Source organism: Eptatretus burgeri, chromosome 6, assembly GCF_056783735.1.
Source record: "Eptatretus burgeri isolate ZD-2024b chromosome 6, Ebu_testis_v1, whole genome shotgun sequence".
Classification (NCBI taxonomy): Eukaryota; Metazoa; Chordata; class Myxini; order Myxiniformes; family Myxinidae; genus Eptatretus; species Eptatretus burgeri.
The window spans coordinates 22,601,356-22,623,826 of NC_140966.1; the positions used below are offsets into that span (position 1 = coordinate 22,601,356).

General features: G+C 39.7%; 1 protein-coding gene, 1 long non-coding RNA gene and 1 other non-coding gene across 3 annotated transcripts in view; 1 reads left to right on the top strand and 2 right to left on the bottom strand.

Moving 5' to 3' along the window:
- Positions 1 to 22,471, top strand: part of LOC147024395 (transmembrane protein 178B-like) — a 312,790-nt gene that overhangs the window by 252,271 nt on the left and 38,048 nt on the right. The gene's annotated exons all lie outside the window — the stretch shown is intronic.
- LOC147024397 (uncharacterized) lies at positions 16,031 to 18,700 on the bottom strand. The gene is made up of 2 exons (XR_015059001.1): positions 18,199 to 18,700; positions 16,031 to 17,960 (listed from the first exon to the last, which is right to left on the bottom strand). It is a non-coding gene; the product is annotated as an uncharacterized LOC147024397 (long non-coding RNA).
- On the bottom strand, positions 19,130 to 19,398 carry LOC147024398 (Nuclear RNase P). Its single transcript, XR_015059670.1, has one exon.

Below are 22,471 nucleotides of genomic sequence, written 5' to 3' on the forward strand. Positions count from 1 at the left end.
AGCCTGGTGTTGGCGCAGTGGTAAGGGCAGTGGCTTGGGACCCAAGAGGTCCTGAATTCAAGCCCCGTTGGGACACTGAATTAATATATGTATGTATATGTATATATATATATATATACATATATATATAAGTGTATATATATAATGTGTATATATATAAATATATATATATATATATATATATATATATATATAAATATATATAAACCAAGTCGAAAACACCAGGGGGTTGACTCAGCCTGCCATCCTTCCGAGGTCGGCGAAATGAGCACCAGTTGTACTGGGCCCGGTGTATGCCCCGGTTAGAATAGGTGTACCATATCCCTGTGTGTCGTAAGAGGCGACCAGGGTTGCGTCAGGAAGGGCATCCGGCGTAAAAACCTATGCCAAATCATTATGCGGACAACAAAACGAATTTCCATACCGGATCGGTCGAGGCCCGGGTTCCCAACGACCGCCATCGGTACCGGTGGTCAGCAGGGTACCAGTGGAAATTGTGCTACTGCTGGGCGATAGAGCGAAATGGAGACAGTTGGTCCGCTGTGGCGACCCCTAACGGGAGCAAGCCGAAAGAGGAAGAAGATATATATATTTTGTTTTATATATATATATATATATATATATATATATATATATATATATATATATATATATATATATATATATATATTGTTTTATATATATATTGTTATATATATATTGTTATATATATATTGTTATATATATATTGTTATATATATTGTTATATATATTGTTATATATATATATATATATATATATATATATATATATATATATATATATATATATATATCTGCAGTATCTATCCATCCATTGGGACCATACTCTGCGCAGAGCATTGGTGCTGCCTAAGCAGTCTCCTTTGCTATTGGGCACAATCCTGGACGGATCTCTACTCCGACACAGTATACCAGCATGCTGGCACTCATTTTGCCGACTTCGGAAGGATGAGAGGTCGAGTTTACCCCACCTGGTATTAATTCAACAGCTGAGTGGGATGAGAGAAAACAAGTTCAATTTGGCGATTTTATAATCTCCCTATTTGGTATTTTGATGATGTATTCTGGAATCTTTAGCATTCGTATTAGTTCTGAAAACACTCAAGAATAAAAGATATGGCTTTTCAAGGCTTATGTCTTCACTGTATAATAGTTTTTAAGCATATCATTTTGTACACATTTGATGAGGTGGCCATTTTTTCCCAAACCATTCCTACACATCCCGTACTCCATGATAGCTCTGAGTATGTCCATGAAGACATATAGATGTATTCACCTCATACACGTTGTCATATTGATGTACGTGTGTCCATTAAGCACAATGTAGAATGTCGTTACAGTTATGTCGGTGATCTTGCCAGATACATGTGGAAAACCACTTTTGACTGTCTCAATTTGACAAAATTGTGACTGTCTCAATTTTGTCAATTATTTAGTATGAGCTTCAGCCTATTTCGGCAATTCGGATACATAAGTGTTTTCCAGTGCAAAATTTGATTAATGAGATAATACCCAAGCAATTTTCAGCATGCAAGCTTGGGGTAAATTCCCCATAACACACTTGGGGTGGGTAAACAGCTCACAGATTTTTCACATATATATCTCTGGATCAGACTCCATTACTGCTGTGGGTACCAGGAAGCAAGTGCCACATAAGCTATTGCTGCGTTCATCTGGACCAGCAGGAAATGCCTGCCACACATTAACCTGCCTTTGGTACACAAAACAGTTCTGGGGGCATCTAAGAACAATTTAAATTTGAAAAGGGCTCTTCTGGATAAACAGTTGCATAGGCACTACCTACTGGGCATGAGCTTTGCAGAGCTCCATCTCCCTACATCTTCATAGGATTGTACTGCAGCCAATACCAGGAACAGAATGAAATTGTCAATTTTATCGACCAGTCCACCTTGGAGACCAGACTCGTGAATGTTCCCTCTCCGGGGTGGACTGATCTATAAAATTCGACCAGTCAACCCCTCCCAGGGACCAGTCTCGAGCAATCTCATGGATGTTCCTTCTCCTTTATATAATGTTAGGTTCAAGTGTTTGAGATCGTATAAATAAATTGGCACACCCAACCAAGAAGTTGGAGTAAGCCCTATTCTACCGATTTTGAATCAAAAATGAAAAGCAGAGTTAGCCTCAAGCCACATTTTGTTCATGGTCCACGAACTTCTTCATGTCTATAAGCTTACTTATGCTCCAGTACACAGCAGCCATTTTAATTTGCAATTCACAACTGATTTCTTGCAACATTCTAAAGCCTGGAATTTTTAGGTGTTATGATAAAGCCACATCATCACCATTGGGATTCTGCATTGTACACCTTAATAAAGACGGAGGGAGGTACCATTGCACTCCTCGTTCAGGAAAGAAAGAAAGAGTAAATCTGGTGCTTGTTGTGAAAGGAATTGGGGGAAGGAGTGGGGGTAGAGAGGGGAGGAGGTCTTTCAACTGCAATCGTACTTCAAGTGGCTTCAACATATCAAAGTGAAGTTTCAAGTAATACCTTATGAAGGAAATCTAAAACATGTTATCTTTTGCCAGTGATTAAATAATTTTAATCCAAGGATTTTCTGCAACACAAGTAGCATGTAATGTCTTGCATACCAAAATGATAATTATAAGTATTGTACATTTCATGTTCATTCATTGATATCATTCACAAATGCAGGTGTAGCCATTGATACCTTGGCCTCGTCGTTGCTCCTGTACTTGAACTAGAATTTGACTGGAAATGAAATAATTTAACTCGTAAATGGTTAGCAACAAATTGCAACTATTGCCTCATCCTATTGCAATCCTGAGCTTTTGTCCAAATGCCAGACTGGATTTTACTTTAGAAGACATTTGTATATGTATGTATGTATATATATATATATATATATATATATATATATATATATATATATATATATATATATATATATATATATATATATATATATATACCTATCACACGAACTGTGGTGCACAAATATGATGCATGACTTCGAGGCAAATGCAATCAGAAACCTGTTTCTTGAGTAAACCTGACAATGTTCACACTTACGACTCACACCAAGTTTCACACTGAATTAATTCTCCTTTTATTGTTGTACATTTTGCTTAAAATTTCGTCGTGTTGAGGATGATGGAATATATACTATGTGGTCAGAGAATCATACTATAATTTGAGAAGTGTCTGTTTGTGCTTCTGTTTGTGTGTTTGTTTCTTTGTTTGTTTGACTTATGTGCACCTCCAGAATGTTTGGATGGAATGAGTTGAAAAGTTGTGGTTGTACACGGGTGGGGTGGTGTACCGCTACCCGAGAGAAGGGATATTACCAGTCATACTAAAATATTCCGATTCTGTGGGAATTAAACCATCCATAAGGACGTTTTCTTTGCTAATTATACTATAACTGGAGAAGCATCTGTGTTTGTGTGTTTGACTTCTATGCGCTCCTCAGTCACTGGACAGAATGACTTGAAAACTGGTGGTTGTACTCAGGGTGTACGTGAGGAGGTTTTAGGAAGCACAATATATTTATAGTGATGGGTGAGGGGAGGACCCCAATTCTCTCGATGTGAATATGTATAACATTGCATGTTATCCTGTGGAAGCGGGTATCACAAGTTGTTCCAGGTGAATTATTCCATCCATAAGGACAGGTTCTTTGCTGGTTTCTAAATATGAATAGTATCAAATTATGTCATTAATTTTTCATTATGACCAACTGCAGCATTTTAAGTAGTTTCACCCCTTTTTAAAAAATCTTTACTCACCTGTTTGCAATGAATGATTGCAACCTTCCATTGAAGTAAATGTTGCATCATCTCAATGTGAGACATTCACATGTACACTGCAATAACAAAGGCAGTTTGTTCATATAGAAAAGATTTACAACCTCATTATTAAGGCTGCAGCCCACCAAGAAATGTATACGTACTTAAAAAATCAGGAAAATTGTTTCATTTAAAGGTTTAAAATATGGTAAAACAGCTCTGGAGAAAATTTATTTTTACATTGGTGAACATAATCCTATATACTTCCATCGTCTACTAATCTTTTAATTAGTCTAACAAGTCCGCTGGTGTCTGTCTGTCTTTATCCAAAATGTGATACGCAGTATGTTGGCCTAAAATTTTTATAGCAATGTGAAAAGTAATAAGTACAGTAGAAGGAAGGAAATAAATCAATTTAGAAATTAGATTTCAGTCATTTATTGAATGAAAAATTTTACGTCAGGTCTTTACCTTACTCGTCACTCCTCATCAATGTTTAAACATGACTTAGATTTTTATGACATGAAAGTGATGGAATTATGTTAATGAAGCTGAGTTCTGATGTGTATTTAACTTGTGCTGATATTCATACAAGCTGGGTCACCCAATCAAGATCGGGTTACTTAGACTTGAGCAAACCATCAAGAAGATTGATGTTTTAAGCTGCAGCAAAAATTAACCCGAGAGTGTACCTTGGTAATGATGGACCAAAGGGCCTCATTTCCTTGTTTGATGTCAGTTGCTTGATTTTCAGACATACAAACACATACATACAGAGAATTGCCTTGTTGGGGTAGGGAGGGGGGGTAGTCGTTGTGTCCATGACCTGACCCTGGGTACCACCAGTGGCCTTCATATGCACATCAGCCCGTATGCAAAATTTGGTGAAGATTGTTCAATGGGTGTGGAATTGTATGGAAATCAAAGAAAAGGTTTCACACTTTAACATCGACACACCACCTACACACCTACACACACCGTGTGTGTGTGTGTGTGTGTGTGTGTGTGTGTGTGTGTGTGTGTGTGTGTGTGTGTGTGTGTATATATATATATATATATATATATATATATATATATATATATATATATACTAAATGCTTATTTAATATTAAGTATTTCATGACCAGTGTTAGGCCAAGCAAAAAAATACCTTGTTCCCTGACAAGTGGATTTAGAATCAGAAACAAAATCAAGTTTGTGAAGTTATCACCCCGAACAGCCATGTCCCTGCACATGTGCATTTTGAAATGACAGGCACATTACTTGTGTGCGTTATTTTCGAAAATTCTGATATTTCATGAAGGCTACGATATACGATCATTCAACAAACATTCAAAACAACCCTTACACTGCAATCCATGTGCGTACATATATGTGTTAAAGACATTGTGAACTATGTGAATGTAGGTGTGTATGAATCATGCAGTTTAAAATACTGGATCAGACAGTGTGATCAGGGAGGGAAAAACCTAAAATGTGTTGACATCAGTTGTTTGAGGTTGAAACTTTTCACAGATAAAACAAACATCCATCCATTGGCTATTCGTCTGCATGCAGTCTGTCTGCTTGGCTTAGCAGACAGACTTAGCTTGGCTTAGTCTGTCTTAGCAGTCTGCTTGGCTATTGGACACAATCCTGGATGGATCGCCACTCCGACACAGGATACCAGCAAGCTGGTACTCATTTTGCCAGCCTCAGAAGGATGACAGGCTGAGTCAACCCCACCTGGTATTAATTCAAAAGTAAAGTGGGATTTGAACTTGGAACCCTAGAATCCCAAGCCCACCACCCTAACCTTTTAGCCAACGATCCCAAGCCCACCATCCCAACCATTTAGCCAACGATCCCATGCCACCACCGTAACCATTTAACCAATGATCTGAAGCCCACCACCCTAACAATTTAGCCAACAATCCCATGCCCACCACCTTAATCATTTAACCAAAGATCCCAAGCCCACCACCCCAACCATTTAGCCAATACCAGGCAAAAGATAAAACAAACATAATGTGTGGAATGTGAAATGGATTTTATCAGAAATTACAGAACATTGAATTGAATTGTCTTATTCATTATGTTGGAAATGATACCGAGAGTGATAGATTTTAAACGAGATGGTATTCATAGAATACTTATCCCACAAAGTCTTAAGAAGGACTTGGTGTGAGCCATCTCTTCTGGCAGCAAATTTGTAATTAAAATAATATTAAATTCAAATAAAATAGACACTGCATTGGAGACAACAGAAGGAACCAGAACAACCAAAAAACAAAGTTGAAGTCATCAGGAGGAACCTGATAGGACTCGGTCTCAACAGTTACTCCTCTACCCTCAAACCCATTCAGGTGCAGCCAAGTGAGTCTTTTTCAAAATAAAAAATATACAAGTCTGGAGACGGCGATGGTTCACGAGCAATGTACACGGTCCACCTTTTTATTTTTTGACCTTCGAGGGGATGCCACGGGCAAACTGGCGGGAATCGGGAGAAACGTAAATTATGAAAGTTGTAGTACTCGAAGAGCACTACTTGCATACCAACTTTCATTCGAAACAGTTGAAAACCCTAGGAGCTCGATGCCCAATTTATTGATTTTTTTTGACATTTTCTAAGTTCCTGACCTTGTGACCTTGACCTTGGGACGAAAATGAAAAATCGAGCTCCGTGGGGCTATGCAGGTGCCATTGGGCTAACAAAATACTGAAACCCCTGCCAGATTCGACAAACCCCCTTGGAGAAGATGCAACTAGAAACCGGCTACCCCCCTAAAAACACATGTTTTTTGGGCGTGGCTCTGCCCATAATGGGCGCAGCTTGCCCATTCTCCGGAAAACAAAACTAGATCATGATACAAACCTGGCACCCTAATTTTATCAAGATCGGATCAAAACCCACGGAGCTATGCTCGGGACAGACAGACAGACTTGTCAACATGCTTGTCAACAGACAAGCTGATAGGCGGACATGGGTAGTTGACTACCCAATAGAACCTGACGCAATGGGCCCGTTCGATGGGGAATGACCTGAGGATTAAGCACAAGAAAATTCATGATTCCAGCTTCAAGGGTTAATGCTGCAGATTGTTTTTTTCGTTAAAATACCCCCACATTTAGAGGTTTTTCAGCCGTTGGTAGGCAACGGAGGGTCCATAGCAACGGTTCTTTCTCACACATAACTAGGACATACCATGAACCTACCATACCAGTTTCATGTATATCTGACTCAGTCTCTGAGATATAACAAACTTAGTTTTTTTTATTGTTTTTGACCAGGTTTCATTCAAAGTCTATCTTCTCCGACAGTTTTCATAGGATCCGGCTGGAAATTTTTGACAATATGGCTGAATGTACTGCCCACAGTCGCTCGTGGCCCGATTTTTGATTTTCGATTTATTTTTTTTTTATGATTTTTCAAAAATTTCAAAGTCCGTTTCTTGGCAACGGTGGCGTCCATAGCAACGGTTCTCATTTGCACACAACAAGGTCATGGTCAAAATCGCCATTGTATTAACTGAAATCGCCATTTTAAATACTGATAATAAGGGTAGAACAAATCTCAAAATTTTTTTTTTCGACTTGATCGACTACCCAACAGACAGACAGACACACACCCATAACGAATATAGTGGTCACTTACTGACTCGTGAACCAAAAATAATGTATATTCAAAAAATTAATAATTCTGGCTGCCAGACCATACGTCTGATCAAGTTGAAATTTAAAACACTAGTGTGGGCCCGTAGGTGCGTGCTCGTAGGTGCGTAAACGACGACTGGATGGGGGCATTTTTTCACCCCCCCTCTCACCCTCCCTCTCTCGTCCCCTCCTCTCTCCCCCTCTCTCGTGCCAGTACCCTCTCTCGTGGGTGAGGCATGCCAGTATGTGCAGCTTCGTTCCTTCGCTCTCGTAAACGACGACTGGATTGGGGCATTTTTTCAATTGTATTCTGGCAGCCATTGGCTAAAGTGTGTTTTGGAGTACATACACAATTTTATTGCAGATTCTGGTAACATAGACTATACTAAACTCAAATCCAAGTGATGCCACTTTGTCACGCTTGAGCAATTTTTTTTAGGAGCAAAATTCAAAATGGCCGCCATCAAAACCGTTTTTTGGCTATAACTCAGTCAAAAATTGAGATATGAACCCGATTTCAGTGGCAAACCCTATGTTTTGGGGGTCAAGGAATACACTGATATGTTTAAATAAACCATATCATCCATATAAATAGTCCATATTGCAATATTGGTATATCAGATACCATATTTTGACTAAAATTGTAATAAATTATTGACCAATTGTTGAAGTTTAGACCTATAAAGCTTGAGCCAAATAATATCAAGGGTACATACGATGAAGACACTGAAAGGTTGCTGATGTGCTTTTATTGCGCTTTTATTGTGTTTATATATAGCTGTAGCACGGTTCCAATTCAGTTTCATGGTATAGCGAGAAAAGTATTAAAAAATAATTTTTCACAGAGCAGTTTTTCCCCAGTACAGTTGTGACCGTTACTTGAGTTTCTTTGGTGAAACCACTTGATGAGACACAAACCAGGGATATGGAATGCTTTGTGGTCAGATATGTTCATCGAGTCGACTTTCCTGAGGTACGGACACAGCCCAGGTGGGATCGTAGGTATCACACTGAAACCATCATCCCTGAAAAGATGGATACTGTGTCTGCATATATGCAGCCAACTTGTGAAAGACGTTTCTGAGCTTAAGACGAATGGTTCCCAAGTTTCAGTAACAGTCCACAAAGAAGAAATGCCCGCCCGGAAACAATCAGATGCAGGAGACAGACAGAACCTACGAGAAAGATTGGCCACATGTATTGACCCTCTACAACCAGAGAATCACCCGGATGGGCTTGTGAACATTGTAACTGGAAGAATGAGTCCAAACATTGTCAACGCTGACATTCTGTTGGCATAGGAGTCAAGCAGATGAAGGAGTATGAGGAGCAATGGCCAGACAGCTTCAACAAGCCACTCAGCAAACAAGTAGTCACAATGGCAGTGTCCCAAAAGCATATAAAGGTCGGACAAACACCTGTATATGACACGGGGCTCATATATTCAAGAGTGTTGGGCCTTCAGGCAGTGTGGGGCATCAACCTGAAAGATATCCTGAAGTTTGAGCTTGCCCCAGTACCGCCTTCTATGTTTGAAGATAACGGTGACATGCGAATCACAAAATCGAAAGCAGTCTTGAAGCAGAAATTGCAGGTAGAGGTGTCTGACAGAATGTTTCCAGCTGATGGAGCAATCATTGTAGATGGTTGTGCTATGCTGTGGGTGATTCATTGGCCATCGGAAGGAACAGTAGAGGACTATGTGCAGAATCTTCTTTCTTATTTGAGAGATAAGCTGAAGATATGTGCTACGTATTTGGTCTTTGACCGGTATTATGACAACAGCATCAAGAAAGTCACGCGAACCGCTCGTGCAGGCAAAGATGCCAGTCGACGACACCAGCTGAATCTGACTACACCACTCCCTGCACAAAAGATCGTTTTTACAGTGACAGAGAACAAAGTCCAGTTAATAAATATCATTTGCAGTTACATCAAAGACCATCTTGAAGCATTTTCTACCAACACAAAGCTCATATTAACTGGACCTAACCCAATACGTATGGAAATTGCAGAATACCAAGTAGTAGAAAGGCCTGACCTAAGAACCACTCACGAAGAAGCTGATGTTATTATGGTACAACAAATGGTCCTTCTAGCCTCATCAGGAGTTCCGAGTATCCGGGTAATTTCAGACGACACAGATGTATTCATATTGCTGTTGCATTTTTACCAACTGAAGGAACTGGCATGCAACCTTGTGATGGCTGGTACAAGTCGTGACAGATCGTCTGTTGACATCAAGGCGACAGTGCAGAAGCATGCACATATTGTCACCCAAGTTCTGGCAGCACATGTGGTGTCTGGATGTGACACAGTTGCCTACCTGTGGGGTATCGGAAAAGGCACAATTGTGAAACACCTCAAAGATGGTCGTCAATTAAATTATCTTCGTGATCTTGATGCAGAATTACCAGATGTCATATCTGAAGCAACTGCCTTATTTGCTGCTTGCTATGGATCCCAGGAAACAGAAGACATGTCAGCTATTCGATTTGATGTCTGGTCTTCAAAGATGGCTAACAAGAAGCTGACATCAGCACCAGAGTTAAAAACTCTACCACCAACCACTGTGGCTTTCATCCAACACGTTCTCAGGGCGCACTTGCAGGCAGCAATATGGCAGGTTGCATTAGATCCAGACCCACCATTGATCGATCCAACGAGTCATGGATGGTCACATGAAGAAGTGTCGAGCATGTTGCTCCCTGTGTCTCTGCCTCCGGATGTCATCAGAGCTCCTGATAATGTTCTCAAGATGATCAGGTGTGGGTGCAGCTCAGTGCGACCCTGTGCAACGAATAGATGTAGTTGCTCTGCGGCCAGGCTCTCCTGTTCATTGTTCTGTGGCTGCCATGGTATGGAGGAATGTCAGAACGACCAAACAAAGTCTGTATCAGCAAGCGAAGCTGTGGAACTTGAGTGAACACTAGTTATTTGATTTATGCAGCTGTCTTGTATGTGAGATTGAGTGAAAGAAAGATTGAGTGAAAGCAGAATGAAAGAAGTTCAGCAGCAACCAATCAGTGTATTCATAGTTGATAGCATGTACAGACAGACCCCTTTTTGGATTTGAATTTGTGTAAAATTTGTGTAAACCTTGCTTATTACGTTTATTTGGTTATGTGTTAATATAATTAATTATAGTTTGTAGTTACCTAATCATTGTATTACTCAACTGTACTGTTGGAAATAAAGATATACAATACAATACAATATACTCTTACAATACAATACAATATACTGTTTACCACTTAAATCAGGTTCATATATATTTTGGGCATAGTTACGGCTGAAAATAGTTCGGTCGATATTTTTTCAGTCAAAATATTATATCTAAGTAGAAAAATTGCAATATAGATGATTATTATGAGTTGTATGGTTTATTTAAACATACCAGTGTATTCCTTGACCCCCAAAACATAGGTTTGCCACTGAAATCGGGTTCATATCTCAATTTTTGGCTGAGTTACGGCCAAAAAACGGTTTTGATGGTGGCCATTTTGAATTTTGCTCCTAAAAAAAATTGCTCAAGCGTGACAAAGTGGCATCACTCGGATTTGAGTTTAGTATAGTCTATGTTACCAGAATCTGCAATAAAATTGTGTATGTACTCCAAATAACACCTAGGGTAAAATTCCAGTTCTGCATCCAGACTATTAGATCGGACCAACCGTATCATAAATGGCCATAACTTGGGAAACACCTGGGAAACATACTCAGGTCTCCAGCATCAATTGTGACGTCATATCAAACGAAGAAGAATTGTGATGCCCCCTCTCTCTCGCCTCCCCTCGCTCCCCCCTAGTCTCGCCCCTCTTCTCCCCCTCCTCTCTCGCCCCTCCTCTCTCGCCCCTCCTCTCTCACCCCTCTCTCTGTAAATGTATTCACAAAAAAACAAATAAATAAACAAATAAACATTCATTGTGACGTCATTCGTGATGTCATAGCACCGTGTTCCGTCATTGGTTTGGTAAATAAATGGCCATAAATTGGGCACTGCTTGTCCGATTAATATCAAACCTTGAAAAGGCACATACTCAGGTCCCCAGCGTCGATTGTGACGTCATACCAAACGAAGAAGAAGAAATGTGACTTCAATCGTGGGAAAATAAATAAATAAACATTAATTGTGACGTCATTTGTGATGTCATAGCACCGTGTCTTGTCTTTGGTTGACAGATATATGGCCGTAACTTGGGAACCGCTCGTCCGATTGATATCAAACCTTGAAAAGGCACATCCACGGATCCCCAACAATATTCCTGGCAAGTTTCAATCAGATCGGACCAGTGGTCGTCGAGAAACGGCGGTCGCATACAGACACACACACACACACACACACACACACACACACACACACACACACACACACACACACACACACACACACACACACACACACATTGCTGGAATCATATATAGATATATTCCCCATCACTGTTAGATCATGATTATGAGGTTTCACGTCAATTGATGCAGCGGTTCAAGAGAGACAATTTAAAAAATATTTTCATTCAATCCAATATGGCTTTTAAACCATGTGACCTATCAATTATTCCTGAACACCCTGGTATCCTCAAGGCTTGGGGAATATGTGTGTGAAGCTTTCCCTTGATCTGTCCAGTCATTCTGGAGAGGAACATTTTTCAAGGTTTTCGAGTAAATCCAATATGGCTGCCAAACCATGTGACCTATGACATCAAAGGTAGGGAACTTTTTGTTCCTCATGGATAGGCATACCTGTATAGTTTCGTCTCTATCCGTTCATCCGTTTCTGAGAAGAATTTTGAAGGTTTAAAAAAAACAAACAATAAGGCTGCTGAATCACATGACCGATGATGTCATAAATTTTTTCTGTTGACCAATTTGTCCCAAGATGACCCTCAAAATTTTTCATACTCGTCAGATGTGGCGTTTTAGGTGTGCAATTATAATGTCATAATGATGGCAACTATGACATCATTTTTTTTAAAATCACATTTATTTCCCATGGAGAGTACTTGACAGTTGCCACGTTTCAATTTTTCCATGGAGAGGTTTCAGAGATACAAAGGTCCAACGTTTTTCGTTTTTTCCAACATGGCTGCCACACCACATGACCTCTGATGTCATAATTACCATTAAAATATTCTGATGAGTAGTCACACGTACGGTGAAAGTTTAATATCAATCCATCAAGCGGTTCCAGAGAAAAGGAAATAAAATGCAGACACGCACGAACAGGACCAATTGCTTCACCCCGCTGTCCGCTTTGCGAGTGTGGGTGATTGAGAATTCGAAATCAAAATATGATAATTTGTTTTCCTTTTATAGCCCCCATTGGACTAAGTCCAAAACGGACAACGACAAGTTTTAGATAACTCATTTTGCTATTTAAATACCGAAGAACTCATTCCATTCAGTCAATTCCCTCGATTTGGGGATTTGGTCTCGATTTCCGTGTGTGTGTGTGTGTGTGTGTGTGTGTGTGTGTGTGTGTGTGTGTGTGTGTGTGTGTGTGTGTGTGTGTGTGTGTGTGTGTGTGTGTGTGTGCGCGCGCGCGCGCGTCCGCAGCCATATCTCAGGCATGTTTTGACTGATTTTATTCGTACTTGGCGCAGAGACAAAAAATGATGGTGTACATAAGCGCATCATTTTTTTTTCGACAACAGATCCAAGATGGCCGAATGGCAGCCAATTTTAGTTGTAAAAAAAACCCTGATGTTGAACACGTCCTCAACCATTTCTCGGACAAACATTTACCAATGTTGTTCAAACTTGGCATTCAGATAAAGAATGATCGCTTATATATGCACATCATTTTATTTCGACATCAGATCCAAGATGGCCGGCTGGTGGCCATTTTGTTACTAAAATGTGTCCCCAACAATTTATCCGACATGCATTGTCCGATTTTGCTCAAACGTGGCACAAGCACAGTACATAACAGCATGCACATGCTCCTAAACTTATTTTGCGATCTGATCAAAGATGGCTGAATGGTAGACTGGTGGCCATTTAAATTATAAAAAAAACCCGATGTTGAACATGTTCTCAACCATTTCTCGGACATACATTTACCGATGTCGTTCAAACTCGGCACACAGATAATGAATGATGGCATACATATGCACGTCTTTTTTTTGACTTCAGATGCAAGATGACCGGCTGATGGCAATTTTAGTTGTTAAAAAAATCCCTGATGTCGAACACATCCTCAACCATTTCTCGGACATGCATTTACCAATCCTGTTCAAACTAGGCACACAGATAATGAATGATGGCTTACATATGCACATCACCTTTTTTGATATCAGATCCAAGATGGCCGGCTGGTGGCCATTTTGTTACTTAAATGTGTCACCAACCATTTCTCAGACATGCATGGTCTGATTTTGTTCAAACATTGCACAAGCACAGTACATGATGGCATACATGTGTCCCTCGCTTTAGTTTTCAATCTGATCAAAGCTAGCCGACTGGTAGACTGGCGGCCATTATAGTTGTGCATGAATATGGGTTAGGCCTTTATCTCCGTCTTGCAAAATTAATAAAACAGTAGTGGCTTTGACATTTTATCTCTTTTACTTGTTTTTCTTCCTTCTGAAATTTTTTTTTGTGAGTTTGTGGCATTAGCAATTTTTTTTCGCATCAGCAATATGGAGACATAAGCATTTTAAAGTGCTTCCGAGGGGAAATAGAAAATAATTTGCCCAACACTCAAAGAAATATCTTACACTGAGTGGAAACTGCAGAGTGAAGGATTCACAGCTGTGCTGCATTTAACTGGTGCAGAATCATTCCTTGATGATTAGGGGAGAAAACCTTTTCACTTCCACTGATGTCATCAGTACATCTTTTTTGGTGTGGCAGTGCATTCAATATCTAAACTTGGATCAATATTTACATCAGTATTCAACACTGTTAATCCTTTCTTGTGATTCAGGCAAACAATAAGCAAACCTACACTGTATATATCAGGTCACTTGCACTTTAAAGTACATTATATGGAATCATTTCTCTTGGCACAATAACAAGGAGAATGAAACCAAATTGTAGAATTAGTTGTATATGCATTATATATTCTGGGAAAAACATAGGTGGGAAGTGTGGTGTAGGGGGAATGGTTGGTGGGAGAGTTCTATACAAGGTCTCGGCTCATGAAGGAGTGAAACGACAAAGGACAACAGGTCTACAGTTTACCGAAATGTATTGTGGGTGGAGCAGGTTTACACAAGACGGAATAACACACAAAAAAAAACAAGTAACAATGTTGGAGAGGTACAGAATGGGAAAGAATATATGTGTAGAATAAATTGTCACTGCACATGAGTGAGCACAAGAGGTAATGGTGGGCAGTGAATTTTTATACTGGCATGAGGAGGATGAGACAACAGGCACAGGAAGAAAACTCCACAATCAGGAGAATAAGAGGATTAGTGAATGCAAGTGAGCCACCTATCTGGACTTGGAAAGGCTCAATAGGTGAGGATTTCTTGATTAACTCCATTCTTTAGAGTTCATTCGGTTCATTTAATGCGTACATAGGTGGTGTGGCAAGGTAGTGTATGTGAGTCACCATTGTCGATATTTAAAATTTCCTCCTAATTTTTTCTCCTTTTGGTTTAGTTGTGCCTTCAGAGCCAAATATGTTATGAATGCCAACCACCGATCAAGAACCGACTTTGCAGGGTTTGGGAAGGTAAAAATGTCACTAAAACCCAAACATCACTTGCGCACTAAGATTGTAAAAAGCCAAGGGATTTTTTTTTGTATACATTATCGAGGAACATAGGATCAGTATGTAACAGAACACAACAAACAGTAGAAACAGAGGGGGGAACACACAAACAGCAAGGTTGAGGGACAAAATAGATGGAGACTTGGAGAAGTAAGGGATGTGGGGAATAATGAGTGTGAGGGAAGGACACATGCAGAGGGTGGACAAGATGGATTGTCCAAGATGGATGGATTGTCCAAGATGGACATGATTGATATCTGTAAACTCTCGGGAAGGAAAAAATGGAAACTTGAAAAGTGATGGGCTTGGGGTGGGTTAATGGGGGTATAAAAGATCATGTTTGTGGATGGGTGATTATATCTGAGGTAGTGGTGAACAGCTGTCATGAAGCCCTGGAGGAAAGAATGACATTTAAATTTGCATATTTTAAAGGGAAGGATAATATATTTGATTTATAAAAAAGCGTTTATTATTTTTTTTACAGGTTTTTAAAAAAAAAAATTACAACCATGTTTTTGAAAGTGACTACTTTCCAAAACTTCTCTTCAGTGTTTTGGGTGTTGACCTGCTGGGGGCTTTTCCAGAGTAAAAATATTTTCCTTATTTTCAGGGTGCCCTCCTCACCCTACCCATGTAGACATGTAGATTGTTCCTTCCAGGCACCCCTTTGCTGACCTTTCTGCAAAGCTCTTATGTGTAGAATCCACTGATGTGGATTTTTTTAAACCCACCTTGTTGTGATCGTTGTCCTCCTGAAGGATTCTAACTGGTCGATTGTGGAATCCTATTTGACTTCAGACAGAGTTTAACGTTTGTCCGATTTGATTATAAAACCCTACAAAAACCCTATCGACACTGATAAAACTGATGTCCACACAAGTCCTTCCTTGTGAAACAATTTATTTCCTAATTATACACCATACACTTCTCACCTTTGTACAATGAACTTAAGAATCCCCATTTGATTGCAATATTATTTGGTTCTATTTCATTTATTCTTATTTTAGTTAACAGTTAGACCAACCCGATTCAATTCACTTCTACATTACATCAGAGAGTTTTATTCTAACTTGGTACTTGGTCAGTTCCAAGGAGTACGAGCCACTGAGAAACTATACTTCCTCACGTGCTCGTACTAAGAAAATGTGTCTTTCAAAACATTTTATACTTCCATGAGAGAGAGGTTGGGGGATATTCACCCAGACTGTGGACGTGTCCTTTAGACAAAAAGCCACTTTGTACATTTTCTAAGCAAAAGTTCATTTATCAGCTCGGTCACTCTACTCCAGAACAACACATTTCTTATCATTTAGGGCAAAAGTCTTTTGCCCAGAAATGACAGCCAATTCAATTTGCAGCATAAAAGTTACATTTCTGAAACTCCATTTGTTACAATTTAAAATACATTAATATAAATTTTTCCCCCACACTCCCCCGTTTTTTTTTTTAAGGAAAATTTGAATAATTTTTCTTACACATGATTACCATGTCCCATTCCTGAAGGAGAAAAGATTTCCATTATTCAAGTTCAATCAACAATGGCAGCGAGTGCTCATATCAGAAAATGAGTGAGTTTCCATTTAATCTATGGCCTGTTCATCAGCATGTGTTACACATTGGAAACATGCTACCCAAAGTCAGAAGATAAACAGGTCAGGGTGTGGATAGAGTGGCACCCAACGGGAAACACGATCGAAGCACTCCTTGAGCTGAGAAGGTAGATGTGGGCAAGTACAAGTTTGGGCCGGACACTGGGTTGAAGGAGCGCAGTGTGGAATTCCAGGCCTGTCGTACATTGAAGCGACCACAGCAAGTTCACGATGTATTTGCAGAGCGGCAATCGAGAGTGTGGCTGAGAACATTCCTCCATGCAGGCACCACACAACGCCGACGTTAAGACTTTGCTCAACCTTCTCCTCAGTGGGTTTTTCTTTCTTTTCCCACATTGCTCCATCTTATCTCCTCGGGAAGGGGCATGATCATGTGTTGAATGCTCAATCACCCAAATCTGGGTTCTCCCGTCGTCCAATCTTTGTGTGGAATTTCATTCCAAAGTTCATTTAGATGAAATCGTACATTGCTTCAAAGACTGCTTTAAACACTCCGAAACAAACAAAGCATCAATTAAACACCAATCAATAAACGTCATGGGCACATGTCGTTCTACAAGACTAACAAAGATTCTTATGGAAGCATTTAACTTGCATTATATGTCATATCAATATTTTAATCCCTTTCCTTGTTATTTCCCAAAACAACATGCTAAAATATACAGAAATCCCAGTTGTACATATACTCAAAACATCCATCTCATTTGCTATTTCCATCGACATTTTAAATCTCTGACATTTCTCCATCTGTCCACTTCTCTCTCACCAAAACAGCAAACAAGCTGCCATTTTTCCAATTCACATACACAAACCATCTATCACTTCCTCCGACCTTCTGAATTACGAATCCATTTTCCTTTATCAAAACAAATAAATCATTTCAAACAGTTGTTCAAAAATTGTCAAATCACTTGTCAAATATCATTTAAATTGCAGCTCAAACACTCTGTCTACACATGCAGCTTCACTCTCCACAATCTTTATCCCAGTCTTAGAAAAGCATCTTAAACTTCAGACTAATAAACATCCAAACTCTCTTAAACAACTTTTGGTCAAAACAAAATATTTCCTTTTAAAATCCATAAATGAAAAATTAAATCTTCAGCATCTATCCAATTAAATCATGAATTTACCTTGACTGAATCGATCAAAGGGTTACACTCGGTTGTTTGCCATTGCCTTCCCAGCACAAGTTCAGGTAACCTCAACATTCGCAGACGAATAAAACAATATTTCAACGTCCATCCGAGGGAATCATCTATAATCTGTGAATTGCCCCACGTGCTAAACATCATCAAATCATTAAAATCATTCCAAATCACGTTTCTACATTTAAATCACATACAGTATATCCACATTCACAACTGTTATTTCACAATTTATTCAAAATCCCGATGGTTGTAAAATAAAACTTCAACACTTTTTCCAAAATGGACTTCACTTTAAACAGATTCAGTCCAGAGGGTGCACCACAAACACCAAGGAACGAGGAACAGGAAGTTCTCTCCACATCCAGTGGGAAGAAAAAGGAAAAAAAACTCTGACAGGCAAAACCCACAGTTTAGCATTACTCTGTCATGGCTTCAACACATACACTAAACAGCATTGCATCTAATAGACTCGCGTGTGATCACGTGACAAATACCAATCACATTTCTATCTCATCCTCTTGAATCTGCATATGAATCGAATTTCACACCTAAAGCAAAGGCTCGAACAAAGACTCAGTGTAACGATATGCCACCCCCCACAGATCGAGTGGAGGGGGTCTCACACAGTGTAGTTTGCGACCTTCGCGTGGAAATGCAACGCAAAGAATGTATAACATGCCATTTCAAACAGACCCACAGCTCAACTCAGCACGAGTTAAAATATCGTCAAAATCCCAACAGAACACGTTTCATTGCAGTGAATATTGGACTCGCACAAGTTTCATATTTTACTCTCAGTAACACATGCATCTCAATGCAAATCACCCACCATGCTCCCAGCTGGTTAATCATCTCCTGCACTCTACAAAACGTTTCATGCAAATCATTGCATTTACAAATCCGTAAAACCTCCACACAATATAATATAACAACCTCACTGCCAACAAACTTCCAGTGAGTTCAATGAACAAAAAGTAACTCTTATAACTCTTACAAACAGGTAACTTATAATATTTATCTATTTTAACCCTATCTCGGCGTCTCAGCCGTGTCCTCGGCCATCTCTCTCATAGCCAGTCCGTATCAATGCAAACATGTGGCATGTCGCTTCATCATGCCCATTTAATTACGCGTCTGGCTCCTTAACGAGCCTCTTCTTGTCATCTGACTCCTCTTCTTCTCCAGCACTTTTCTAAAACAACTACAGTACTTATTGTTTACTTTAAAACGGAAAGTACTGTAGTTGTTTTAGAAAAGTGCTGGAGAAGAAGAGGAGTCAGATGACAAGAAGAGGCTCGTTAAGGAGCCAGACGCGTAATTAAATGGGCATGATGAAGCGACATGCCACATGTTTCTCGTGGCATCACTCCCCACTTAGAGGGACACCCTGTTGGGGCGGCGATTTGGCTCTCGTCTCAGACCTTCCCTAGGGCAGCCAATCAGAAGCAACCAACGTGCCTGTACGTGACCCCATTCGTGAGCATTCCAAACGCGGCGCGGCCGCATCAGCGGCGGGTCTGACGGGCATCGCGAGACCACCTGGGACCGCTTCCTGTGCGTGGCCGCGCCGGGCCACAACAACGGGGGAGTGTGGGGGAAAAATTTATATTAATGTATTTTAAATTGTAACAAATGGAGTTTCAGAAATGTAACTTTTATGCTGCAAATTGAATTGGCTGTCATTTCTGGCCAAAAGACTTTTGCCCTAAATGATAAGAAATGTGTTGTTCTGGAGTAGAGTGACCGAGCTGATAAATGAACTTTTCTTTGTTCGAAATGCGTTACCTGCTGAGAGCGCTCTCCCTTACCTTCGCTCAAGCACTTGTTCCTCCAGGCACTGCCTCCGGCAGATTAAGCACCTCCGGTCACGAGCACCGCACCAACGTTGGTTCGAATCCGAGTCACGGCACCAACTGATGTGGATTTTTTTAAACCCACCTTGTTGTGATCGTTGTCCTCCTGAAGGATTCTAACTGGTCGATTGTGGAATCCTATTTGACTTCAGACAGAGTTTAACGTTTGTCCGATTTGATTATAAAACCCTACAAAAACCCTATCGACACTGATAAAACTGATGTCCACACAAGTCCTTCTTGTGAAACAATTTATTTCCTAATTATACACCATACACTTCTCACCTTTGTACAATGAACTTAAGAATCCCCATTTGATTGCAATATTATTTGGTTCTATTTCATTTATTCTTACTTTAGTTAACAGTTAGACCAACCCGATTCAATTCACTTCTACATTACATCAGAGAGTTTTATTCTAACTTGGTACTTGGTCAGTTCCAAGGAGTACAAGCCACTGAGAAACTATACTTCCTCACGTGCTCGTACTAAGAAAATGTGTCTTTCAAAACATTTTATACTTCCTTGAGAGAGAGGTTGGGGGATATTCACCCAGACTGTGGACGTGTCCTTTAGACAAAAAGCCACTTTGTACATTTTCTAAGCAAAAGTTCATTTATCAGCTCGGTCACTCTACTCCAGAACAACACATTTCTTATCATTTAGGGCAAAAGTCTTTTGGCCAGAAATGACAGCCAATTCAATTTGCAGCATAAAAGTTACATTTCTGAAACTCCATTTGTTACAATTTAAAATACATTAATATAAATTTTTCCCCCACAGTGGACAAGATGGATTGTCCAAGATGGATGGATTGTCCAAGATGGACATGATTGATATCTGTAAACTCTCGGGAAGGAAAAAATGGAAACTTGAAAAGTGATGGGCTTGGGGTGGGTTAATGGGGGTATAAAAGATCATGTTTGTGGATGGGTGATTATATCTGAGGTAGTGGTGAACAGCTGTCATGAAGCCCTGGAGGAAAGAATGACATTTAAATTTGCATATTTTAAAGGGAAGGATAATATATTTGATTTATAAAAAAGCGTTTATTATTTTTTTTACAGGTTTTTAAAAAAAAAAATTACAACCATGTTTTTGAAAGTGACTACTTTCCAAAACTTCTCTTCAGTGTTTTGGGTGTTGACCTGCTGGGGGCTTTTCCAGAGTAAAAATATTTTCCTTATTTTCAGGGTGCCCTCCTCACCCTACCCATGTAGACATGTAGATTGTTCCTTCCAGGCACCCCTTTGCTGACCTTTCTGCAAAGCTCTTATGTGTAGCAAGCCGACAGAACCTCGTATAGATGTATAAATGCCCTCGTATAAAAAAGGCCGGCAGAGCCAAAGGACAGCAGATGGTAAGTAATGCTTTTATATTGTGCTCATTGGTCAATTTTCATCAGTCTTATACTGTACTAGTGGGGTATGCTTACATAAGGTAAGCAATAACGAACCGTGCTCCCACATTGTCTCGGGTCGCTCACCTGCATTTGATTTTTCATTTATTTATTTTCATTTATTTATGTTTTCATTTTTTTATATTTTCATTTACGGACACTTTCCAATTGTTCAATGATTTTTTTCCCCCTGGTGTACCGGCTTCGATGTCTGTCGGCACACAAAATTACTGTGCTTACCCATTGTCTCCGGTCGCTGACCTGCATTTTTTTTTCATTTATTTATATTTTCATTTCCAGATACTTTTCGACAGTTCTGTGATTTTCCCTGAAGTATTGGCTTCAATATCCATCAGCAGGCAAAATTTTTGCGTTCTATGTCACCCGGAAGGTACCGATCTTGAATATCTATCAGTCAGGGAGTCGGTGGTCAGAAAGAGCTTTATATATTATATTATATACTGTTCCAGGTTATGCATTTATTATTCTTTAGGCATACCTTGTGGCACACAGTTTGTTCACATAACTTACTGTGCATAACATTATACTTGGAGAATATGGTAAAGGACGATGACTGCTATTAATATTTATTTGTCACTGCCAAGTGCTGATTAATGAGGCTATTGGGCCTGCATTATGAGGCTTTGCCAGAGAGTTACTCAAACCTTCATTGCACTATTCCTGAAGCATTGTGGTATCTTTTGGATTTTGACAGTACCAACTGTAGATCATCCTTTCTGCCTTCAGCAGGCCAACTGAGGTCAGTGAATGCACTGCTCGTTGGTATAGGGATGCCCTTTGGTTGATGATTGCTCACCTGTAAGCTGCAGGAAGGTGAATGATTATTATAATTTAGTTCGCTGGACTGCAATGAGTCAATTTTTGTACACCAAGACATGGAAGTCCTGCGGTCTTTTTTGTCTGCATTAAAGATTAGATAAAGCTCCCGATGCACACTGTAATCCCTGCCTTTCAAATTAATGATAAATATTTTAATAAAACGGAATTCTTGTTCCTACACCTTCAACATAATTCCTTGAATATTCCCCCCCCAAAAAAATTGACTGCCCACGTTCCAAGAGATTATTGCTGTTGTAAAGCTGACATTCAGCAAAAGAGATTATTTCAAAAAAACATCTGCAGAGACAAACCTTTGTAAAATGTATCACTGAAATCAATCCGGCTATTGTGTTCAGTATCGTATGAATTTTTTTTCACAGGTGGTGACTTTCACAGTTTTCAAAACTCTTCTTTATCTCTTGACAAACACTAACACCAATCCTTGCAAAGCCTCAACTTGCATCCATATCC